Raw genomic sequence first — 13,967 nt, forward strand, 5'->3', positions numbered from 1 at the left:
AGGCTAAATCTTCAAGTTGAACTCTATAATTCTAAGTTAAGTTGATTTTGTCAAGTCTGTTACATCATCAATTTGAAGTATTCAAGCCCGCTAGTTCTTAAAGTTACAGTCTTCAAGTTTGCCAAGTCTTTAAATTCATAAAGTATTAAAAAAAGAAGCTCACTTGTTACGAACTACATAATGACTCGATCCTCTTCCGAGGTACGTAGGGAGCTTAGAGTTTTATTCTAAGTTCAGTCACCTTAACAAAAAGAAAAGTGAGGTTTTTCTTTAGAATATATGGATAAACTACCAAGTCCTGATCGTTGAAGAACATAAATTAAAAAGAAAGCAAGAACAAATGAGAACATTAATGAGAATGCACAATATAATGTGAAACGAAAGAAGTTTTATTGCTGATGAGATCATCTACTAATCAATCAAATGAAAGAAGAAAGAAAAAAACAAATAAAATCGTGTTTATAGGCTAATTTAAACACAACTTGTAGTTGGCCAAATTCTTGAGCATAGCTTCCAAATATTTCTTCTTCTTCTTCTTCTCCAAATTGGCCAAGTCATCAGCACTCAGCAAGGCAACATTGCAGCATGCACCATACCCCTTTCTAGCAGTTGAGGCTCGTAACTTGCCTTCTTCAACTTCTTTCTTAGCAACTTCTAGAAGGGCTTCTAAGTTCTTCTCTTTTTCACGGAGCTTCTCTATGTTCTCTTTTACTGTAACTAGGGACTGATGGATAGATGACGCTTCTCTAGCCATCTCTTCTTCTTCAATTATGGATTTTGTAAGGTGTACCTCAATTTCTGATCTTGCAGTATCCTCAACTTTTTTTAATAAAGCAGATCATGTGTTGTCATATGAAGCAACCAACTCAAAAAGGGACTTTAGTTAAGGATCACTTTAGTATTCTTGCGAAGCTCAGAAACCTTATGTGCTCACTACCTTTCAGCTTATGCTGGATGGAAGTCTAAAGCTTCAAGATAAACTCCTTTCAAATATCCAAAACAACCTTCTTTCCATAAAAGTGGAGGCTGCAATTGTTGGTTGTTCACACAAAATAAACCCAGCTTTGCCCTAATTCCATCACGAGAAATAGAAATTGCCTCTTGATTTGCCTTAGCTGTAGAAGATGATTTCTGCGGGTCTGATCCTGGTATAGACTCACCACTATCTTATGGCCTTCCTCATTGCAACGCTCCAATGTTATTTGGCTGCAAAAAAAATATAAGAAAATGTTAGCAAAGTCATTTATCTGTGGTTCAAAAATAAAAAGTTTACATTTTCTTTTACCTTCTCGTTACAAGATGTTAGTGTTCTTGGAGGGCTATCAATGCTTTGGACCTCTACAACTCCTTCTGGGTTAGGCCTTTTTCTCCAACTTTGATCTTCTTTGCCGCTATCACTGTCCTCTTGGGATAGTCATGTTTTAGAGGCATCGATAACTACATCTAATGGAATGAGACTTTTGTTAACTGAAGCATTGTTCTCTTCTCTTTGAATTTCTTTATGTAGCTGAGGTCTATTGCCTATGCGCGTCTCAACTACCTTAGTCTTTAAAGAAGGAAGCTTATCAATTACTAGGACATCCTTGTTGTGTTCTTGAAGAGTATTTGTGATTGGCTCAACATTATTCATCAAAAATTATAAGTGGTCTTCAAGAGATCTTCCATGCACTATTTCCCACCAAGATCTATAGTTAGACAATATGAACTGCTTCATGTTGGAACCAAAAGGGGGAAATATTGCTCTTGACTTAGACCTAGTCAACACACAAATTTGTGCAAGTCTTAACGCTTCTTCTAATGAGGCCTCACGAAAATCTCGCTCCAAATGACCGGGGGTATATTGATAAAAATCAAATTGGCGGCTAAATCAATGAGGGCTATAAGGTTCAATAATAAATTTGACTCCATCACTCAAAGGAAGATAATTCAAGTGAATACTCATAAAGAAATCTAATTCGAACGCTTCTACCTTACCATTGTCATAGTAGTGGTACAGATCAAATCTATGGGGCATTGTTGAAGTCCAAATGATATTTTCTTCATTATGAATGTGCTTCCTCACTTTTCCTTCCAAAAATATCTAGAAGCACCCTCGCCAGAATATGCATCCATAAGAGGAACAACTGGCCCTTTTGCATATGGGAAATGAGTCTTAAAGTAATGGGCTAACCAACCATACACATAATGGATTGGAAAGTAAGCTTTGGCAGGATCAAGCAATGAGTACTTTGAAATTACGTTTAAACCCTTATATATGCTGGCTAAGACTAGGGTTGTGAGGCTAACTCTACGTCCACAAGCCAGATGACACACGATCTTAAAAGTCCTAGGACGAATGACGTCTCCTAATTTTGAAGGGAGTACAAAAATACATAACAAACAAGGTAGAAAAGCAGCCAAGTATGTCTCATCTTTCTTGTCACCCATAACTCCTAGCTTATGGAATAAGGCTTCTTCAACAATCGACCAATTAACTGCTTCCTCTATGACTTCGATAGGATTATGCATTAATTTCAAACGAGCAGACTTCTTTTATTTTCTTAATGGAGGCTGAGTGTACTTTATTGTCTTTCAGCACCAGAACTCTACCCATTTTTTCACAAAAACATTTGGGTCATTTCTACTTCCCTCTCAGGGCTGATGGAAGGCATTAAACAAATGCTCACAAGTCTAGGAAAGAAACCTTCTCCTCTTGTCATACATGACTATACGTTCTTCAACCTTTGACACAACTTCCTCATAAGGGATCCCATTATAGGCAGACCGCCGATCTTGCATAAATCCTAAAGCGATATAGATAGTTCTTCAACAGTGGTAAGCAATGTATTTGTAACAGGGCACCAGGTCTCACAGAAAGCCTGCATGATATTTGTATTACAGTCATATGTGAAGAGTGAAGTGTATACAACATCATAAATTCTCCAGGGTTAAATGACACCTACTTAAGACATCTTCTGCCCATTCCCAGTAGCCAAGAGCGTAATGAAATTATCCTCCGAATGGCAAATCATCGCCTTAATAAATTTTCTTATTGATAATCCACCGCCCTAGGCATGGTAAGGTACTCGCAACATTCCAAGCATGATGATTAGGGGTGAAAAGTATCTATGTCTTAGGAGGAATATTGTTGTATTCAAGTGTCTAGTCTGTCAAATAAAGTTAATCCCTCAAAGGTACCCACGAAGTTGCAACATATTGGTTGACTAGTGGCCTATCAACTAATAACCTCGTTCCACCTAGCTCCCCTTATGGTATGAAATAACAAGGTATTGTGAATTGGAGGAAAAATGTCTTGAGTCTTTGAAGTAAACCATGTTTAGACTGCAAAAAGAGAAAAAAGTGTTCATTATAACTTAACTTAGAAATATAATGTTCATGGTCTTAAAACCATAATATAATATGTCTTATCTCAAGAGTAATCCTACCAAGCATGAAAAAAGAATTTTTTTTGGCTTAAACGGTGTATCTTCGCTACAAATAAAGCAAAATCTTTGACTTAGACGGTGTAATGGTCTATGACTCAGATAAAGTGAAGTCAAATCTTCAAACAAAATAAAGTCTTCGACTTAGACGGTATAATGGTCTTCGCTTCAGACAAAGTAAAATTTTTGGCTCAGACGGTGTAATGGTCTTCGCCTCAGATAAAGTTAAGTCAAATATTTAAATAAAGTAGGATCTTTGGCTCAAACGGTGTAATGGTCCTCACCTCAACAAAATAATTTTTTTGGCTTAGACAGTGTAATGATCTTCATACAGAGAAACTAAAATCTTTGGATCAGGCGGTGTAATGGTCTTTGCCTCAATAAAGTAAAATCAAATCTTCAAAAAATAAAATAAAATAAAGATCTTTGGCTTATACGGTATAATAGTCTATGCCTCAGATAAAGTTGGCTTAGACGGTATAATCGTCTTCGCCTAAAAAAAGAAAAAAAACATCTTATACTTGAGACGGAGTAAAGTCTTCACCTTATTAAAAGTGATACCTTCTTGTATAAAGTACTATAATATTTTGCGAACATGAGTAAAATTTAAGGCGGATAAACTTTAATCCCTTCAAATTTTCTACTCTCTAAAATTGTACGGGCATGAAAAAAAAGAATGTCCAAGATATTTGAAAGAGATAAGTTACCTGTTCAAATCCAAATGAAGAATTCCAAGACTGCCTAACTATACTTTTCTCATTTTTTTTAGTTATCTGCGAAAAATCAAAAGTCAAGTTAAATTGACGAGCGAAATCAGCCATCTATATATGGCATGTAAGTACGAGAAAATAATAGTTAAAAAAAATTGGAAGCTTTTTTTTTTCTCGTGTGGTCACACTACAAAAAACATCAATTGTTCATTCATTTGAAAAAAATAGAAGTTTACAATAAATAAAGCTAACAAAAAATTAGAACTTTTCACTCACATGGCATTACAAAGTGGAAAAGCCATGCTAAGAAGGAAGAGCCAAATTGTACTTTTTTAAGTGACATAAAAAACACTTGAAAGTAAAGTTTTGTAACAAAATTAGAAGAATTCAAGGAAACTTTTACATATAAATGTATCTTGATGATAGGCTATAATTGCGTATTTTAGTCGCTTATTACACTCTAATTTACTGCACTTTAATTGAGTTTGAGCTTTAACTGCTAGTGTTTTTCACTAATTGTGTATTTTATGCTTTGTAGGAGTGATTCCAAGCTATGTAGATATTATAGAATAAATTCAAGTGATTTGGAGCTTTGAAGTCTGAGTAAACCAAGAATCAAGCCGGGATCGTGTTCGAGGATCAATGAATGATAGTTAAGAACAAAAGGGAGAATCGAGCAGGTATACGACGCATTGTCTAGTAAAATGCACATAACTTTTTGCTCAGAATTCCGTTTGGGCTCCATATATAGTTGGAAAGCTATTTGAAAGGGCTACAACATTCATGTTTTGCATTTTTTGTGAATTCCCACCACCATGGTGCATGGTGCGGCATAGCGCACACCGCGCCTGTGGAAAATTCCTGCAGCCTGTCAGAATCAGCTCTCTGAACTTCCCCATAAGCACACAACATGGCGCGTCGCCCCATGCGGCGCGCCTGCACAAATTTTACAAAGCCAGAGTCCTATTTCACGCAGAAAAGGGTGTTTTGTCTGGGCCCGACCCTACTTGATATAAATACATATAAAAATAGTATTTTGAAGACTTTCGACACATATTAGACCTTGGGTGACCTGAGATTAGATCAAGGAGAGCACAGAGCCGCCGTGGAGGCAGGAATTCATCAGATTCTATATTTCTTCCATCAAACTTAGTAATCTTTGCTTTGTCTTGATGATTTGTTGTTTTGCTACCATGTCTATGTGGAGCTAAACTTCACGTTCTAGGATTGTGGTTGACATGATTATTAACGTTTATTAACTACATCTTCGTTAATTCGGATTATCATCTTGTGGTTGTTTCTCTAAGTCTGTGCATAATTGCTTAATTGTCTGGCCATCAGTTGAGTTCTATTTATTATCTATGCTATGCTTGGGAAAGTCGTGTTTACATTAGAGTAGAATTAGAGAGAGCTTGTTTCTGAACCCGTGGCTCGGGGGAAGATTTTGCGGTTAGGATAGGAATATACCTAAAAGTCTTGCTTAATTAAATACCGTATTATATTCATTCATGATAGATTCAATGCCATAGGAATATAGGGTTGATATATTGTGGCAAGCGAGTAGTATTGTGGGAACATGCTATTCATATATATAAAGATCCAGTTAATTAGCAACCATAGATAATCTGGATTAACGAGTGTGATTATTGAACTTAATAGGATTGATAAACCAACCACAACCTTGGAATTTTCATCTCCTTTGAAGTAAAATCTCGTCTTATAAAATCACATTCTTGATAATTTAGTTGTTATTTGTTTAGTTTCCGCAATAGTATATAAATAGAAAAATATCACTCTTAAATATCTTGGACAATTAATTGATTTTAGTTTACTTAGTTAATGATCAATCGAAGTCTCTGTGGGTTCAACATCCGACTTTTGAGTCACTTTATTACTTGACGACTACGTATACTTGCATGTCTGTTTGGTCCCAACAAGTTTTTGGTACCATTGACGGGACTTAGTTATTGATTGTTTTTCTAAGTTAGCTTTTAGTTGATCATGTTTTTAATTTTTTATTTAGTTAGTATTTTCTTTTCTTATTTTGACATGATATCTTGGAATGAAAATTGTTTGAATAATGATTATTCTTTCTTTGATGATCCTTGTCCATATTGTGGAGGACCCCACTGGTAGAAAAATTGTCAAAAATATTCCCGAGTGTGAGTTCGGTGCACTATCTCAATCTTATGAGTGGAATAATTATAATATGTGTGGTGGTCAAGGTGTCCATTGGGATGATTGACCTAATTCTTTTTATCCGTCTCTGAGCCCTTATTATGATCTTTCTAATAATGTTTTTGTGTTTGATAGGATCAACAATATGGAAGATGTGGAATATGATGCTCATACAATGGACATGATGAGGCAAATAATGGAGCAAACTCAGTTTTTAATGGAGCAAACTCAGGAACGTCGAAAACATATGGAAAATCTCAAGGAAATAATGAAGAGAATGAAGGCCAATATGGAAGAATTGAATGAAGAGAGCTAGTACCAGCAAGACGAAAATTTTGAAAAAGAGGAGATTTTGAGTCAAACTTGGCTGGTGGAATAAGCTGAAAGATTAGAAATATATGATGCTCAACGTGAGAACATTACAGATGGTATACAAGACCTAATAGAAGGAAGAGCTAAACTGGGACAAGAGATCGAAAAATTTGGTACTACTATTCACGACTTGGGAGATCAATTGATTGCAAAGGTTGATGCGTCTAACGCCCAATAAAATAGTTCTGAGTTGTGTGAAACTGAAAAGGAGCTTATACACCATATCGAGGAGCTAAAATTGGAGAGTCAATCATTCGACCGTACTTTTATTAATAATGTCCATGTTGAGGAAAACACTCTAGAATCATGTGAGGAAATAGATAATATTATATTTGAAGACTCTAGTGTGTGTACATATGAGGATATAAATAGTGATACAATTCTAGAGTTTGGGCGTATTGGTCCTCATTCCATACATTTTTCAACATTGTATTTGGATAATGACATGGAAGTCGAGTCATCTGAGCCTTTGGAGGAGCCAATGTACGATGACATGTGTGCTTATATTCTGGAATTTATCATGCCAGAGAGACATAATTACATACCTCATTTGAAGGCCAAGAAGTGTAGAATACGATATTGGTTGCTTGGCCTAATTAAATTTATTTCACCGCCCCAGTAGCATAACAGAAATCTTGATACCATGTTAGGGGTACAATTCATAAGTTCGAGGCGGAGGCATAAAGTGGTTCACATCATGCCGCGATGTTAACTCAGGCGCTTGTTGGGAGGCAACCCATCTTTACTGTTTTCTTTTAGTTTTATTTTTTCTTATTATTATTGTAGTATTTATTTTTGTTTTGTAGGATTATAAACATAGGAAGCAAAGCCATTGGAAGAGTGAAAAAGCAAGTTATATGGTGAGAACTAAATGTGGGGTGCCACACAAAGGACGATGCCTAGGGAAGTCTGAGTACCTCGTGAGCCGCTATTGCTTTGGTCTTTGGCCTACTAGAGAGTCTCTTTTACCCTCTTGTTATTTATAGTATGCATTAAGGATATTGCACAATTTTAAGTATGGGGTGAGGAGATTGTTTGGGTGAGTTTCTGTGCTATTTTAGCTTTGTTGTAGTACTCGTTCTTAGTGTAGAGTTTTTTTTAATATATATAGAAAATTGGACTTTTCCCAATGGTGGATCTACTAGACAGTTTTCTTGAGGGATTTAAGTCTAAAAAGAAAGGACAAAAAGATTTTCTTTGTAGGTAGTGTAGCAATTCCCCTTGGTTTTTCTTTGTGCCGCGATTCTTATTTTTTAGAACTAGGAAAACTTGTGCTGAGAATTGAATTGAAGCAATATCTCTTGACTTTGTTATACCTTGAGAATAGTGAGTACTTTGGTTGTGACGCTTAGGCTCAGTTTTGACTCTTGTATAAGTACTTTAAATTGTATGATCTTAACTTTGCTTAACTTCTTTGAATAGAGTGTCTTGATGAGTCCAATACTGAGTGAGTTATGTGCCATGTGTGTGTAAGGTTTTGTGTTATTCTGTGCATTGCATTTGATGTCCAGAACTTTTCCCTTGTGTTTGCAAAGAAAAATAGTAGTTTTGTTCAGTCTTGGAAGTGATATAGGCGTTTCTTTGCTGAGCCATATATATATTTTACCCGCCTAATTGTTATGTATCATAGTTAACCCCTTTGAGCCTGTAATCCTATTTCTTTGGCAACCACATTACAAGCCTTACCCATTTGTTTGAATTAACTAGATATTTGAACCTTTTCACCTCTTATGAGCACTTAAAATGTTATGAACTTTGTAAAAGTTAAAGTGTGGGGTGGTTGGTTTGACTTTTGAGTGGAACTAGTGAAATAAGGAGAAAGGTGTAGTGTTTTGAAAAAAAAAAGTAAGAACCACTTGAAAAGAGAAAAGGAAAAGAAAAAAAATAGTTGTATTGCTGTGAAAAATATTCTTTGATAGTGGTGACTCTTGATGTAATTGTGCTTAAAGAAGTGGGGAGTTAATATATATTGATGTGAAAGTGAAGTTATGGTTTGACATAAGTGTGGGGTTTTAAATGTTAAAGTGTATGCATTAAAGTGCTTAGGGAGGTGTAGTCACTCTTATATCTAAATGTATCTTACCCGTCCCGCAGCCTACGTTACAATCAAATAAAGTCCTACTTGATCCTAGACTGAACGAGCTCGATTAGAAGAGTAATACACTACGGGAAAGCCTATGGTGCATCTTTTGTGGTATATGAATGTTAATTCTGAGAATGAGTGAATTCTTTCTATTTTGAGTTCCTAAGTGTTCATAAATTTTATTGTGTGGAACTACCCTCTTTTGTTGTGTAAGGGCACTTGATTCATGAAGGAAGTGTAATTTCAGTGTCTCTATGTCAGAGTAAGTGGGTGAGTTGCGAATAATGCGTGGTACTTGTGAGTCAAATCTTGAGGTGAAGATGTTACACTCTTGTGCTTAGTCTATTTTAAATATTCTTGGTGTGATGAGTTAGGAGAATTGTTTAAAAAGGTCATGTCTATATAAAATGAAGTTTGATTGCTCGAGGACGAGCAATGATTTAAGTGTGGGGTATTGATGATAGGCTATAATTGCGTATTTTAGTCACTTATTACACTCTAATTTACTGCACTTTAATTGAGTTTGAGCTTTAATCGCTAGTGTTCTTCACTAATTGTGTATTTTATGCCTTGTAGGAGTGATTCCGAGCTATTTAGATGTTATAGAATGAATTCAAGTAATTTAGAGCTTTGAAATCTGAGTAAAAAACCAAGGAATCAAGCTGGGATCGTGTTCGGGGATCAACGAATGATAGTTAAGAAAGAAACGGAGAATCGAGCAGGCATACGAAGCATTGTCTAGTAAAATGCACATAACCTTTTGCTTAGAACTCCGTTTGGGCTCCACAATATATCGTTGGAAAGCTATTTGAAAGGGCCAACTTTCACGTTTTCTATTTTTTGCGAATTCCCATCACCGCGGCGCATGGTGCGGCGCGACGCGTGCCGTGCCTGTAGAAAATTCCTGCAGCCTGTCAGAATCAGCTCTCTGAACTTCCCCATAAGCACACCGCATGGCGCGTCGCCCCATGCGGTGCGCCTGTACAAATTTTACAGAGCCAGAGTCCTATTTCGTGCAGGAAAGGGTGTTTCATCTGGGCCCAACCCTACTTGGTATAAATACATATAACAATGCTATTTTGAAGACTTTTGACACATATTAGACCTAGGGAGACCTCAGATTAGATCAAGGGAGAGCACAAAGCCGCCGTAGAGGCAGGAATTCAACATATTCCATATTTCTTCCATCAAACTTAGTAATATTTACTTTGACTTGATGATTTGTTGTTTTGCTACCATGTCTATGTGGAGCTAAACTTCATGTTCTAGGGTTGTGGTTGACATGATTATTAATGGTTATTAATTACATCTTCGTTAATTCGGATTATCATCTTGTGGTTGTTTCTTTAATTCTATGCATAATTTCTTCATTGTCTGGCCAGCAGTTGAGTTCTATTTACTATCTATGCTATGCTTAGGAAAGTCGTGTTTAGATTAGAGTAGTGTTTACCTCAAAAATGGTAATAACAATTAGATTTGATTTTGTGGTACTAAAATTATGTGATTTATTTTTATGCTAGTTGTTAGGCAGTAGATGCTAAGTGTGAGACTAAAAAATAATATAAGAGCTTGAAAAATAGTATGTTATGCAAATCGAGTGGCCGAGAGTCGGGGTCTCGAGCTAGACTATACGGGGCCTCGGGATCGAGCTAAGCGTTAGGCTGTGGATGGCCGATGAAGAACTTAACAGTTCTGAGAGCTTTAATGATAGCTCTTTGTGATCAATGAAGAGTAGTAAATGAAGAACAATGAATGAAACCCAATAAATGTAAGCAATAAATCTGAGGAAAGACAATAAAGAGTGTTTAAGTTAGAGAGCAGATAATGTACTTATTTTTGTTCTTGTATTTAATATCTTGTGTGCTAAAAATAACAAGGGTCCTCTTTATATAGGAGGGAAATCCCAATATAGTACATATGCATTTATTACAAAAGTATGCGGCTGGTACAACCCTTTAATGCCACGGTACGGGCTTGTGTTAGCCCAATAGACTTGGTCAGCTTTAATCACGTGCCTTGGGAATCTCCCACTTGTTCATCATAGCCGTCGATTTGCTCTGCCCTGAGGTCGAGCATAGGGAACCATCGGGGTCGAGCCTCGAACTGGACCTTGGGCCTTCTAAAAACGGGCTATGGGATGTGATAATGACCATAAAATCGGGCTCTCCAATTTTAGCCGTATACAGATAGTCCCCGCGTTTCTAGAGTAAAACGATAAGAAACGGTCTTGAATTCTCTGTCACGACCCAAACCGATGGGCCGCGACGGGCACTAGGTACCTTACTCAACCGAATACCAACATAACGTATCTTTTCATGTCATACTATCATAGAACTGAGTCGGAAGGCTGCTGTGAGATAAGTAGGGTACAACATATAATACCAATTTATACATAAGACATAAGAGCCTATGAGACCAAAATAACCACTCGTATACTGAAGGCCGACATGGCCATACAATCTTTTACGTACATGACATCTTTCTACAAGCCTATAAGAATACATATTTTTCATAAAGGCCGGGACAGAGTCCCGCCATACCAAACAATACACGTCTAAATCATACTAACCAAACAAGCCACTCCGCAGCAAATAGAGCGCACCAAAATCTTCCGCTGAGCTGATAGCCTATTTGGAGGGCTCTCGACCTGCGTGTTGGGACCTACGGGCATGAAACGCAGCGTCCCCAGGCAAAAGGGACATCAATACGAATAATGTACCGAGTATGTAAGGCACATACATAAGTACATAACAGACATGGAAGAAATATAGAGTAAATGAATCAACCTGTATATCTAGATAACTCCGTAAATCATGAAATAATTATAATGTCATACATATGCGTATGAATGTGATATCGTTCATAGGTACATGTTTCATAACATCATCAGCCTCTGAGGACATCCCATCATATCATCTCGACCACTGTGGACAAATCATCAACGTATACCAGCTGATAAGGTGGTGGTGCGTATATAACGCCATAACCTTTTCCCATATCCCATATACATATAGCATACATATATACACGTATATAGCGCCATCTGGTCATGGTTCAATGTAAATGAATGCAATGCATGAGAATTACGTCAATAAAATCTTTCGGAGTGTCATAAGACCATTATGCCTCTGATTAATATCATGAAGTAAACTCTTTTCAACTTACGTATTTTTCTGAGACCCATGAACAGATAATAAGACACATGGAAATCAAGAGCATAGGTATCTCTAGTATTTCTAGGAATAAAGACATTTATGAAAGTTGTGCATTTGCTTATTTCTTTTGTATCGTATGGACCAAGCCAAAAGAAAGAAGGGATAGCCTTAATATACCTGGACCGATTTTCTTGACAATTCCTCTAACACACGTCTTGCAACAATACGTAACGGCGGATCGAAGTAGGGAAAAATCTGTATGATGTTCTTGAGAAAGATTCTACCGTACTCCCTTAGAATCGCAAATCCCACGTTTCTATAATATTAAATAGTCTTCGTATGAAATTGATGCATCTGCATTGCTATTACAAACCATTAGCCTTACTGAAGCTTTCCTTCCTAGTGTAGTAGATGAGAGTTATTTTGTTTTGGGTGAATTGGAAAGTGTTATCTTTATGCTCTTGGGTGTGGGCCCTATTAGGATGACTAGAGACTACCAATCCTTCTTATTGTGACACCTTATCATAATGATTTATGAGTCATTAATTAGATGGGTGGGCTGCCATATTAGTGACTAGTCAAGACTTCTCCAAATACACTAATTAAATAATTAATCTCCCACTAAAATCACTAATTACCCAATTATTCACATAATTAAGAATTACCTCAAATTACTTAAAATACTACTCATTTTTAACATATTTTATACACCTTACTAGCATGGTCATATGGTACCTTGTATGGTACTAGTCTATAATACCGGGTATTATAGCCCGGACCGTATTTTATGCCTAATTGTCAAACTTTAACGAAACTCATTTCCTTCGATTCGCTTCCTCACTCACCTTCACGAATTTACTTATCACTTGTTTGAAATAGTGTATTACTTATAATCTTAAAATAATCTCATTCCCGAACTTACGTCGATTAACTTATGACAAAACTTTTAACGTACAAAAATGCATGATGTAACATCTCATTTCCGAGCTTTCATCAATTTATTTATGGCGTACTTTCATGTATAAAATTATGGGGTGTAACATCATTCCCCCTTTTGGAACATTGTCCTCGAATGTTGATTGATGCACTTATTATTTTCATAACCCATAGCTCTTGCGAATACTTTAGTACTCCTCTTGCTATCTAAGAAATTGTTCTGTGAATGAATCCCAAAAGCCAGGGCATTTCCCCCTTTAAGGCTCGTTCTCACACCACAACTTGTAGTCGAAATCATTCTAAATCTCGTGACTGTTGCTACCTTCTATCATGCAGCCTTTACGACTCTAACTTTGTATGTGCGCCTATGCAACTCTTCTCTTCTCTTTATTCCAGCTTTTAGCCAGTCTCTAGGCTTCACTTTGTGAACATATACAAAATTATATCAATATGTCCCTCTGGGCATCATTAGCTTTACTACATCTACGTAGGCCATACTATACCATAATTCTTACTTCGATTTATTGTTACTGAGGTCTGCTACCGAACTCCAGGTTACTCTCGTTGCTTATCATATATGCATAAAGCTAAGTCCTTTAACGCTTTTTCATTACTATCCATCTTAAGACTGATGGCCCAATCTCATCTCGTACTTTGCAACTTTTACCCATCCATTGTTGATTCACCTCAAAGTTGATCTACAATCATCCATTGATAACTTGAAATTTCTTACGTTATATATTGCCTCTAAGGACTACGTTTCATCAGGGAACATCTAGAGTAATTTCCATAACCGTATTTCATAGCATCCCAATGTGATTCACCTTACATCAGTGTTTCAATCATGTACAATTCATAAAATCCCCTTTTCTTTTAAATCATTACTCAATCGAAGCCCCAAACGTCATCCCTTATTTATTACAACTACATCCTCATTCTATTACCAGGGCATCATTCCATATCTTTTAAATGCTACTAGTCTTAGACTCCTTTGAGATCATTCAGGCTATATTGAGCTTTCTATATAACTTTAGAGAAACCATCAGCTCTTTTGTTTGCCTGGGCTTAATTCCGAGGACTTATCCATTTCTTGTCACATTCTTACTCGCCT

Source organism: Nicotiana sylvestris, chromosome 7 (genome assembly GCF_000393655.2).
Source record: "Nicotiana sylvestris chromosome 7, ASM39365v2, whole genome shotgun sequence".
NCBI lineage: Eukaryota > Viridiplantae > Streptophyta > Magnoliopsida > Solanales > Solanaceae > Nicotiana > Nicotiana sylvestris.